The sequence below is a fragment of the Triticum aestivum genome, chromosome 7A, assembly GCF_018294505.1.
Source record: "Triticum aestivum cultivar Chinese Spring chromosome 7A, IWGSC CS RefSeq v2.1, whole genome shotgun sequence".
In the NCBI taxonomy this organism is placed as follows: Eukaryota; Viridiplantae; Streptophyta; class Magnoliopsida; order Poales; family Poaceae; genus Triticum; species Triticum aestivum.
The window spans coordinates 11544160-11555898 of record NC_057812.1 but is presented as its reverse complement, the minus strand read 5'-3'; the positions used below and the strand labels follow the sequence as shown (position 1 = coordinate 11555898).

At 43.9% G+C, this 11739-nt stretch overlaps 1 pseudogene; it reads left to right on the top strand.

The window, feature by feature from the left end:
- Window positions 1–1030: 1030 nt before the first annotated feature.
- Window positions 1031–2226, top strand: LOC123152784 (putative F-box protein At1g12855; annotated as a pseudogene).
- Window positions 2227–11739: the final 9513 nt, after the last annotated feature.

The window sequence follows — 11739 nt, the reverse complement described above, 5'->3', positions numbered from 1 at the left end:
CGAGTCGATGGGTGACATGCAACCAGGGATGGCGACAAACACACACAGACACCGCCCCCCTGTTGTGGGTTGATGGTACACCTTCAGTTGCGAGTCGATTGTAGACTTGTAACTAGGGCCATCGACAAACACACATACACCACCCCCTCCTTCTCTAGTTGCGAGTCGATGTACTTCTTTAGATTTCGAAACAAAAACAAATGGAATAATGGAAGAACATGGGAGGGGAACGGGACAACACAGGGAGGGGAACAGGCGAAAGGAGAGTGACAGACTCGATGTAGGCTGTCGTATCAATCTAATGTCCTATGGGGCTAGACTCTTCATATTCTAAAAAAGGCCCGTATCAAACCAAGGCGACGAAGGCCCAACAAAAAAACAAAAAATAGTCGCGCTCCGTTGTAGGCCTCCCAGCCCGACAAGACGATATGACGGGACACGGATTGATCGCAATGCGTGCGATCGCTCGAGCGTGAAAATCAAAGCATAAATAGATCAGACGTCTGGACAGAAAACTGATGTTGCCAAAAATAATAAAATTTAAAAATCATAAATTACAAACAAATAAATTTAATAGATAAAGGAGAAAAAAGAAAGCAAAAAATAACGCAGCCCAGCTCATTCAATTCTGCCTGTACAAAAAGGCCTAGGTGCAGACAAAAAAAAAGAAACAAAAATGACAGATCGCACCAGCGTATATAATATAACAAAAAATAAAAGCCCACATATACTGAGATGAAAAGGGAAAGGCCGATCGGGCAAACAGCCCAAGGACACTAGTGCGGCGACACGGGCCTTAGCGACGACAAAAAGCAACAGTTCACGTCAAAGAAAACGACAACAGTTTGTACAAATCCGTTTAAAGCCAATAATCATGTGGTGGACAACTTAGATGTGACATCTTTAAAAAACATTTAAATGTAAATTAGTCATTCTGTTAACCAAAGGCTTAATAATTATAGGATACGAACGCAGCCACAACTTGGTCCTCGCGTCCTGACGGCTGCGGCAGCCAACACAATCGGCGAAGATGGCGTGTCTGCCAAACGAGCTGATCGTGTGGGAAATCCTAGTTCGTCTGCCCGTCAAATCACTGTGGCGGATAAGGTGCGTCTGCAAGGACTGGCGCGACACCATCTCCGGAGATCCCTCCTTCGCTCAGTCGCACCTCCGCCGACTTCCCCTGCAAAAGGAAAAATACCATCGCCTGCTCATCGCACCACGTGCCTACAGCCACGTGATCGAACCTAGGATAATCAAAGATGCGGTCACCACCCCGAGATTGTACCGGTGGGAGGAGAGTCGGCCGCATGCCGCAGCCCTCTTACATGACACCTCCTCGCTCCCTGCCGAGGTGACGTGGAGGAGGCATGCGTTCGCGCACTGCGACGGACTTGTGTTGTTGTCCACCGAGGCTAGCGTGTGTGTGCTCAACCCAGTCACACACGAGTCCTCACACTACCTTGGAGCCCCAACAGCGTTGCGCCACGTCGGTGCCTGGAAGTAGAAGGCCACCAAGCATTCGTCTTCGGGCGCGACCATCGCTACAACGCTTACAAGGTCGCTTGTTTATTCCACCGTGAAGCACACGCCATGGGCAATCTGGGGATGGAAGTGTTCACGGTCGGAAAGGACCAATGCTGGCGTGAGACGTCCGCACAACCGCCGTACCCTTTCATAGTAGGACGGACGGCGACCTTCTTCAAGGGTTCCTTGATCTGGACAGTCAACCCTGACTTGCTTATGAATGATGAATCGTCTCTGGATGGTGTTGCAAACAAGCCGTGCTTTGTCCTCTTCAGCCTTGAAGATGAGTCTTTTAAAGTCATGAAAGGTCCTCCATGGTACGAAGGGGATGACTGTTTTGACACCAGCTTAGCCGAGTTGAATGGGGTGCTAGCTGTGCCTCGTCAAGGGTTCAACGAATTAGTCGAGATATGGATGTGCGATGATGGTCAAGGCAACAAGGCGCCACGGTGGGAACCACGGCATGTCCTCGACTACCGGTTCTCTATTCGTCTGATTGCCATGTGTGATGACGAAATAGTGTATCAAGATGGAGCAGACTATCTCCGGCGTCATAGTTATCGAGGAGATAAAGTTATGTTTCGCATGAATCTCTTGGAGTATTATGACCCCAACATGGGCATGCTTGTTGGATACTTGGGGAAGGACGTCGTGTGGTTTGATGTAATGTTTTACATTCCCACCCTGGTTCAAATCTAGCTATCTTATGTGTGTGCGTGGTGTGGCAGTGCCTATGGGCTAGGCTCTGGATAGTTAATGTAATCGTATGGCATGCCACTATCAGTGGGCTGAACCATGCATAGACATTGACAGACAACTCGCCTAATTGTTGCCTATACATGACTTCCGCAAAGCATAGCTTGTCGATATCATTATCTCCTATAGTGTCCGCGGTGAAATTGATATGGCCGTACTATCTCCCTCACAAATCGACTGGCAGCACACAGTATCCTTGGATTCATATGCAAGATCCTAAAATAACAGGAATACCATACCTATCGGCAATTAATTATTATGATAAAAAATAAGAGATACAGTGATAATGCAACCCCTGATAGCGTAGAACAAGGGAGGGACGCCACAGGACAAACAAACCTCGCAAAGATTGTGATCCTCGTTATACTTGTCCACCAAGGCCGTGACCAACCGGTGCCCCAAATCATGGGTTTCATCGCCGGGCTGCGACCACACACTAGTAGAAAACGGGCCTATTGTCCCGGTTCATAAGGGCTTTTTGTCCCGATTCCTGAACCGGGACTAAAGTGTCGTTACTAATGCCCTGACCCTTTAGTCCCGGTTCAAACCAGAACCGAGACAGATGGGCCTCCACGTGGCCTGCGCGCTGAGCCCAGGCAGGAGGGTCTTTGGTCCCGGTTGGTGGCACCAACCGGGACCAATAGGCATCCACGCGTCAGCATTTCTGTGGCTGGGTTTATTTTGAAAGGGGCTTGTTTAGGGGTTTTGGGGGGTTAACTTAGTTTGTTATTAGCTAGCTAATAGAGAGAAGTGTCCTCTCTTATATCTCCGTGCTTGGTTTATACGCTATGCTATGCATGCCTAAACATGGCTTAGATTGAAGTGAAGGCAACATATGTGGTGCATGTCGATAGTAATACTAATTAATCCTAACTTGATCAAGTTTGGATTAGTATTACTTTCGACATGCACCACATGCATGTTGCCTTCACTTCAATCCAATCCATATGTTCATTTCACCCACTGATATATAATAACTCTTCATGCTCACATCATGCATCATCATAATAATAAGTCCTACTAATCATCATGATATAACTTCTACTCGTTATTAATAACAAGTCATACGATCATCATCCTCATAGTCATCGAACCAACCCTACTTAATTGTTCTTAGCACATAATCATCAGTATTAGGTAGGACCTAAATACCCTCTTTAAGGTAAAATAGCATAAAACAGTATAGACCCTGACTCTCCATTATGGAGAATGGAGATCATCCTGTCTCCAATTCTTGCGCCACGCTTACTTTTGCGTTCAAGAACCTCTTTACGAGTGTCCATACATTTTTGCCATTCTCTGATTTGCATGTCTCCACTTCTTTTAGAAATCCGGTATGGACAGATGAGATTCGTAGGATGACCTGGATATATGTTCAAAACATCAAGGCGACCATGCTCATACATCAGATGAGGCACACAATCCTCTGGGATTATCTGTTGAAGAACATAGTAATAACTTCATAGTTAGCAATGAAGTACTAGTTTTATATAGAAGTATGCAAAAGATGCACGTATGTCGTAATAGTAAAAAATCTTACTAGGGTATCTCCATAGTAGTTACCGTAGTTCAACGCGTGCACTAGTGGCACGTATTGACCATAATGTTGAGGAGTTCGATTGTAGATATTGTAATTCTCAAGATCATTACAAAATCCAATCAGATGATTTTTCTCCTTGTAAGTTAACTCAGAGCCATCGGTGTAGTAAGTCCTATCTACCATCTTCTGCACATTCTTTGATACTTGAAAATAAGCTGTCAATGGAAATAAGTTGTCAACTATTTTGAAATGAACAATATAAATTAGTTAATAATTAACTATGTTTGAGAAACTCACATAGCGGTAGAACTGGAGGCGTATCAACAAGGACCCAAATATCCATATTGTCTTGCTCGATTTCAGGATCACCAAGATCCATGGTGACAAGCATACCCTCATCAAAACCATACAATTTGCAAAATGCTTCCCAATTTTTGCAACCAAAATGGGTTACGCTCTCAGCATTATACAGCTTTACTTCAAAATCCACATCATGATGGGTCCTTAGGTGAATTTTCTTCGTTTCAAAATTTTCATGGTCTTCAAAATCCATCCTCTCCAAGACATAGCGTCTTGCATGGCATGGGATAAACTATACTCGAATTGTAAAAGATGAAAATTACACGTTGAAATAGTTGAAGTCATGCTTAATTATGAAAAAAAAACACTTGTCGTCGTTGCGTACCGTTTCAACTTCGAAGGTCTCCTCGAGCTTAATGCTAAAGCGCCGATCATCGTCCAGGTGAGGCCTGTCGCACAGACCTCGATCGTCGTGGCACCAGTCGCACTCCCCCGGGAGACTTCCATCGTCCGATGATGACATTTCCTATGTTCATAATTCAAAGATTAAACATGTACAATTAAATATATATATATGTACTACAAAAACTAAATTAGATCATTATTATTCAACTAATCATATGCATATGCCTTGCATAGTGCTCTCCAATTTGAGCATTCAATAAGAAAAATCAAATCGCAAAATAAAGTAGTATTCAAATTAGGATGCATTCAATTACAAGAAAAACTACATCATCTCCATGTGTCCGTACATCGTCGAATATTATCACTAATACACGTCGAATACTATCATACATATCGCCAGTACACGGTGTCCGGAAGCCTCGGCACCGTCACTGGCCCACGCGACCGCCACCAAATAAGGATCGGGTCAACGACGGGCTGGCTCCTCACCAAGCTACGCCCGCGGAAGGTAGCGCCTCCCAGTACCACCCCGGCGGAGCCTAGTCCCGGACATGGCCCATCTGGTCAAGCAGGTGTCGTCCTCCGCCGACTCGACGACGAGGACGCGGGATAGGCATCATCCACGTCGATGCGGGAATAATTGCTTTAACTAAAAAAATAAACTAGTTCTATTGATTTTCTTGCTAAAAATAAACTACTTCTATAGTAAAATAAACCAGTTTTATTAAATCAACTAGTTCAACTACTAAGCACTTACTATAAATAGAATAAAGTAGTACTTACTAAAAATAAACATGTTTACCTAGTTCTATTATTTTTTTAACTAATTCCATTAAACACTTTCTAAGTAGTACTTCCTAAAAGTTATCGGGGAGGGGGGTATATCGACAACGACATACCCGATAACAAAAATAAGAAGAGGAAGAAGAAGAAAAAAAAGAGGAGAAGAAGAAAGGAATAGAGGAGGAGATCGAAGAAAAAAGAAAAAAAAGAGGAAAAGAAGAAGGAATAGAGGAGAAGAAGAAGAATTGACATATTCTTCTTCTTCTCCTCCTCTATTCCTTCTTCTTCTCCTCTTTTTTTTCTTCTTTTTCATCTTATTTATTTCTCCTCTTCTTCCTCTCCTCTTCTTCTTATTCTCCTTCTTCCTCTTTTTATTTTCCTTTTTTCTCTCCTTCTTTTTCTTCTAAATATGAACATATACATAAATGACTATGATCATACATAATTTTCAGATTCCTACACAATATGAACATATACATAAATTGACAAAGAAAATTCTATGAACAAAAATCATAAAAATTCTATGAACAAAATTACAACAGAAAAAAATCATAAAAAATCTATGAACAAAATTACAACAGAAAAAAATCATAAAAAATCTATGAACAAAATTACAACAGTAAAAAATCATTAAAAAATCTATGAACAAAATTACAACAGAAAAATTGCATATTCTTTGCATATGAACATACAAACATTTGCATATTCAACAATAATATTACCAAAAAAATCTAAAGTACACACCTAAATTAATACAACTAAATTAATTAACTACCCATCCAAATTAATACAACTAGTGCGGAGGCCCTGGGTGCGGCGGCGCGGCGGCAGCGGCGGCGGCCATTACAGGGAGGAGGAGGAGGGGATCGGGGCGGCGCTCACTGCAGGGTGCACGGCGACGGCGACGAGGAGGAAGGGCCGGCGGCGTCGGGGCAGGGGCGGCGCAGGGCAGCGACGGCGTCGGGGCGGGGCGGCGCGGGACGACGTCAGGGCGGGGCGGCGCGTCGGAGGCAGGGCGACGATGGCGACGGCGAGGCAGACGGGCAGCCTGGCGGCGTCGCGGCGGGAGAATGAGGAACAGAACGAAAAATTCACAAGTCCTGGTTATATAGACGAGGCATTGGTCCCGGTTCGTGGCAACAACCAGGACCAATGCCACCTTTAGTCCCGGTTGGCGCCACCAACCGGGACCAAAGACCACTTTTCGGCAGCCCAAAGGGCGGGAAGCGGCGGCCTTTGGTCCCGGTTGGTGCCACCAGCCGGGACTAAAGGGGGGCATTGGTCCCGGTTGGTGCCAACAACCAGGACCAAAGCACCCTTTAGTCCCGGTTGGTGGTACCAACCGGGACCAAAGGCCTTGTGCTGCCCCACGCCAAAACTTTAGTCCCACCTTGCTAGCTAAGGGAGCTCGAGAGTGGTTTATAAGCGCTGCTGCGCCTTCCCTCTCGAGCTCCTCTGAAATGTAGGCTTTCGGGCCTAACCCTATGCGGTGTGCCTGTGGGCCTCCTGGGCCCCCTGCGGGCCTGAATCCTGGCCCATGGTAGGGTTTCTAGTCGTGTTCTGGTCGTGGGAGCCAAGTAGGTGGCACCTTTTTTTTCTTTGTTGTTTTATTTATTTTATTTTGTTTCTACTTACAACAAAATACTTATTGTTGCTATTTTTTCCAGTTTTTTTGTTTTGTTTTTGTAAGTGCATCTAGTGCCATCCCTAGTTGGTTTTGGAGTATTGACGACAAACCTAGTGTTGGGCTTCGTAGTAATTTCAAAAAATTTCCTACGCACACGCAAGATCATGTGATGCATAGCAACAAGAGGGGAGAGTGTTGTCTACGTACCCACGCAGACCGACTGCGGAAGCGTTGACGCAACGTAGAGGAAGTAGTCGTACGTCTTCACGATCCAACCGATCAAGTACCGAAACTACGGCACCTCCGAGTTCGAGCACACGTTCAGCTCGATGACGATCCCCGGACTCCGATCCAGCAAAGTGTCGGGGAAGAGTTCCGTCAGCACGACGGCGTGGTGACGATCTTGAGGCACTACAGCAGCAGGGCTTCGCCTAAACTCCACTACAGTATTATCGAGGAATACGGTGGCTGGGGCCACCGCACACGGCTAAGGAATAGATCACGTGGATCAACTTGTGTGTTCTAGGGTGCCTCTACCTCAGTCTATAAAGGACTAGAGGGGGGAGGCTGGCCGGCCACCTCTCCTAGTTCTAATAGGACTAGGGGAAGGGGGGAGGCGCACAGCCACCTTGGGCTGCCCCTTTCTCCTTTCCACTAAAGCCCACTAAGGCCCATATAGCTCCCGGGGGGTTCCGGTAACCTCCCGGTACTCCGGTAAAATCCCGATTTCACCCGGAACACTTCCGATATCCAAACATAGGTTTCCAATATATCAATCTTTATGTCTCGACCATTTCGAGACTCCTCGTCATGTCCGTGATCACATCCGGGACTCCGAACAACCTTCGGTACATCAAAATGCATAAACTCATAATATAACTGTCATCGTAACCTTAAGCGTGCGGACCCTACGGGTTCGAGAACAATGTAGACATGACCGAGACATGTCTCCGGTCAATAACCAATAGCGGGACCTAGATGCCCATATTGGCTCCTACATATTCTACGAAGATCTTTATCGGTCAGACCGCATAACAACATACGTTGTTCCCTTTGTCATCGGTATGTTACTTGTCCGAGATTCGATCGTTGGTATCCAATACCTAGTTCAACCTCGTTACCGGCAAGTCTCTTTACTCATTCTGTAATACATCATCCCGCAACTAACTCATTTAGTTGCAATGCTTGCAAGGCTTAAGTGATGTGCATTACCGAGAGGGCCCAGAGATACCTCTCCGACAATCGGAGTGACAAATCCTAATCTTGAAATACGCCAACCCAACATCTACCTTTGGAGACACCTGTAATGCTCCTTTATAATCACCCAGTTACGTTGTGACGTTTGGTAGCACCCAAAGTGTTCCTCCGGCAAACGGGAGTTGCATAATCTCATAGTCATAGGAACATGTATATTTCATGAAGAAAGCAATAGCAACATACTAAACGATCGGGTGCTAAGCTAATGGAATGGGTCATGTCAATCAGATCATTCAAGTAATGATGTGACCTCGTTAATCAAATAACAACACTTTGTTCATGGTTAGGAAACATAACCATCTTTGATTAACGAGCTAGTCAAGTAGAGGCATACTAGTGATACTAAGTTTGTCTATGTATTCACATATGTATTATGTTTCCGATTAATACAATTCTAGCATGAATAATAAACATTTATCATGATATAAGGAAATAAATAATAAATTTATTATTGCCTCTAGGGCATATTTCCTTCAGTCTCCCACTTGCACTAGAGTCAATAATCTAGATTATACAGTAATGATTCTAACACCCATGGAGCCTTGGTGCTGATCATGTTTTGCTCGTGGAAGAGGCTTAGTCAACGGGTCTGCAACATTCAGATCCGTATGTATCTTGCGAATCTTTATGTCTCCCACCTAGACTAGATCCCGGATGGAATTGAAGCGTCTCTTGATGTGCTTGGTTCTCTTGTGAAATCTGGATTCCTTTGCCAAGGCAATTGCACCAGTATTGTCACAAAAGATTTTCATTGGACCCGATGCACTAGGTATGACACCTAGATCGGATATGAACTCCTTCATCCAGACTCCTTCATTTGCTGCTTCCGAATCAGCTATGTATTCCGCTTCACATGTAGATCCCGCTACGACGCTTTGTTTAGAACTGCACCAACTAACAGCTCCACCGTTTAATGTAAACACGTATCCGCTTTGCGATTTAGAATCGTCCGGATCAGTGTCAAAGCTTGCATCAACGTAACCATTTACGATGAGCTCTTTGTCACCTCCATATACGAGAAGCATATCCTTAGTCCTTTTCAGGTATTTCAGGATGTTCTTGACCGCTGTCCAGTGATCCACTCCTGGATTACTTTGGTACCTCCCTGCTAGACTTATAGCAAGACACACATCAGGTCTGGTACACAACATTGCATACATGATAGATCCTATCGCTGATGCATAGGGAACATCTTTCATATTCTCTCTATCTTCTGCAGTGGTCGGGCATTGAGTCTTACTCAATTTCACACCTTGTAACACAGGCAAGAATCCTTTCTTTGCTTGATCCATTTTGAACTTCTTCAAAATTTTGTCAAGGTATGTTGTTTGTGAAAGTCCAATTAAGCGTCTTGATCTATCTCTATAGATCTTAATGCCTAATATGTAAGCAGCTTCACCGAGGTCTTTCATTGAAAAACTCTTATTCAAGTATCCATTTATGCTATCCAGAAATTCTATATCATTTCCAATCAGTAATATGTCATCCACATATAATATCAGAAATGCTACAGAGCTCCCACTCACTTTCTTATAAATACAGGCTTCTCCAAAAGTCTGTATAAAACCAAATGCTTTGATCACACTATCAAAACATTTATTCCAACTCCGAGAGGCTTGCACCAGTCCATAAATGGATCGCTGGAGCTTGCACACTTTGTTAGCTCCCTTTGGATCGACAAAACCTTCTGGTTGCATCATATACAACTCTTCTTCCAGAAATCCATTCAGGAATGCAGTTTTGACATCCATCTGCCAAATTTCATAATCATAAAATGCGGCAATTGCTAACATGATTTGGACAGACTTAAGCATCGCTACGGGTGAGAAGGTCTCATCGTAGTCAATCCCTTGAACTTGTCGAAAACCTTTTGCGACAAGTCGAGCTTTGTAGACAGTAACATAACCATCAGCGTCAGTCTTCTTCTTGAAGATCCATTTATTCTCAATTGCTTGCCGATCATCGGGCAAGTCAACCAAAGTCCATACTTTGTTCTCATACATGGATCCCATCTCAGATTTCATGGCTTCAAGCCACTTTGCGGAATCTGGGCTCATCATCGCTTCTTCATAGTTCGTAGGTTCATCATGATCTAGTAGCATGACTTCCAGAACAGGATTACCGTACCACTCTGGTGCGGATCTTACTCTGGTTGATCTACGAGGTTCAGTAGTATCTTGTTCTGAAGTTTCATGATCATTATCATTAACTTCCTCACTAACTGGTGTAGGTGTCGCAGGAACAGTTTTCTGTGATGTACTACTTTCCAATAAGGAGCAGGTACAGTTACCTCGTCAAGTTCTACTTTCCTCCCACTCACTTCTTTCGAGAGAAACTCCTTCTCTAGAAAGTTTCCGAATTTAGCAACAAAAGTCTTGCCTTCGGATCTGTGATAGAAGTTGTATCCAATAGTTTCCTTTGGATATCCTATGAAGACACATTTCTCCGATTTGGGTTCAAGCTTATCAGGTTGAAGCTTTTCACATAAGCATCACATCGCCAAACTTTTAGAAACAACAACTTTGGTTTCTTGCCAAACCACAGTTCATAAGGTGTCGTCTCAACGGATTTTGATGGTGCCCTGTTTAACGTGAATGCTGCCGTCTCTAGAGCGTATCCCCAAAACGATAGCGGTAAATCAGTAAGAGACATCATAGATCGCATCATATCCTGTAAAGTACGATTACGACGTTCGGACACACCATTACGCTGAGGTGTTCCGGGTGGCGTGAGTTGCGAAACTATTCCACAATTTTTCAAATGTACACCAAACTCGTAACTCAAATATTCTCCTCCACGATCAGATCGTAGAAACTTTATTTTCTTGTTATGATGATTTTCAACTTCACTCTGAAATTCCTTAAACTTTTCAAATGTTTCAGACTTATGTTTCATTAAGTAGATATACCCATATCTGCTTAAATCATCTGTGAAGGTGAGAAAATAATGATATCCGCCACGAGCCTCAATATTCATCGGACCACATACATCTGTATGTATGATTTCCAACAAATCTGTTGCTCTCTCCATAGTACCGGAGAACGGTGTTTTGGTCATCTTGCCCATGAGGCACGGTTCGCAAGTACCAAGTGATTCATAATCAAGTGGTTCCAAAAGTCCATCAGTATGGAGTTTCTTCATGCGCTTTACACCGATATGACCTAAACGACAGTGCCACAAATAAGTTGCACTTTCATTATCAACTCTGCATCTTTTGGTTTCAACATTATAAATATGTGTATTACTACTATCGAGATTCATCAAAAATAGACCATTCTTCAAAGGTGCATGACCATAAAAGATATTACTCATATAAATAGAACAACCATTATTCTCTGATTTAAATGAATAACCGTCTCGCGTCAAACAAGATCCAGATATAATGTTCATGCTCAACGCTGGCACCAAATAACAATTATTTAGGTCTAATATTAATCCCGAAGGTAGATGTAGAGGTAGCGTGCCGACCGCGATCACATCGACTTTGGAACCGTTTCCCACGCGCATCGTCACCTCGTCCTTTGCCAGTGCCCGCTTATTCCGT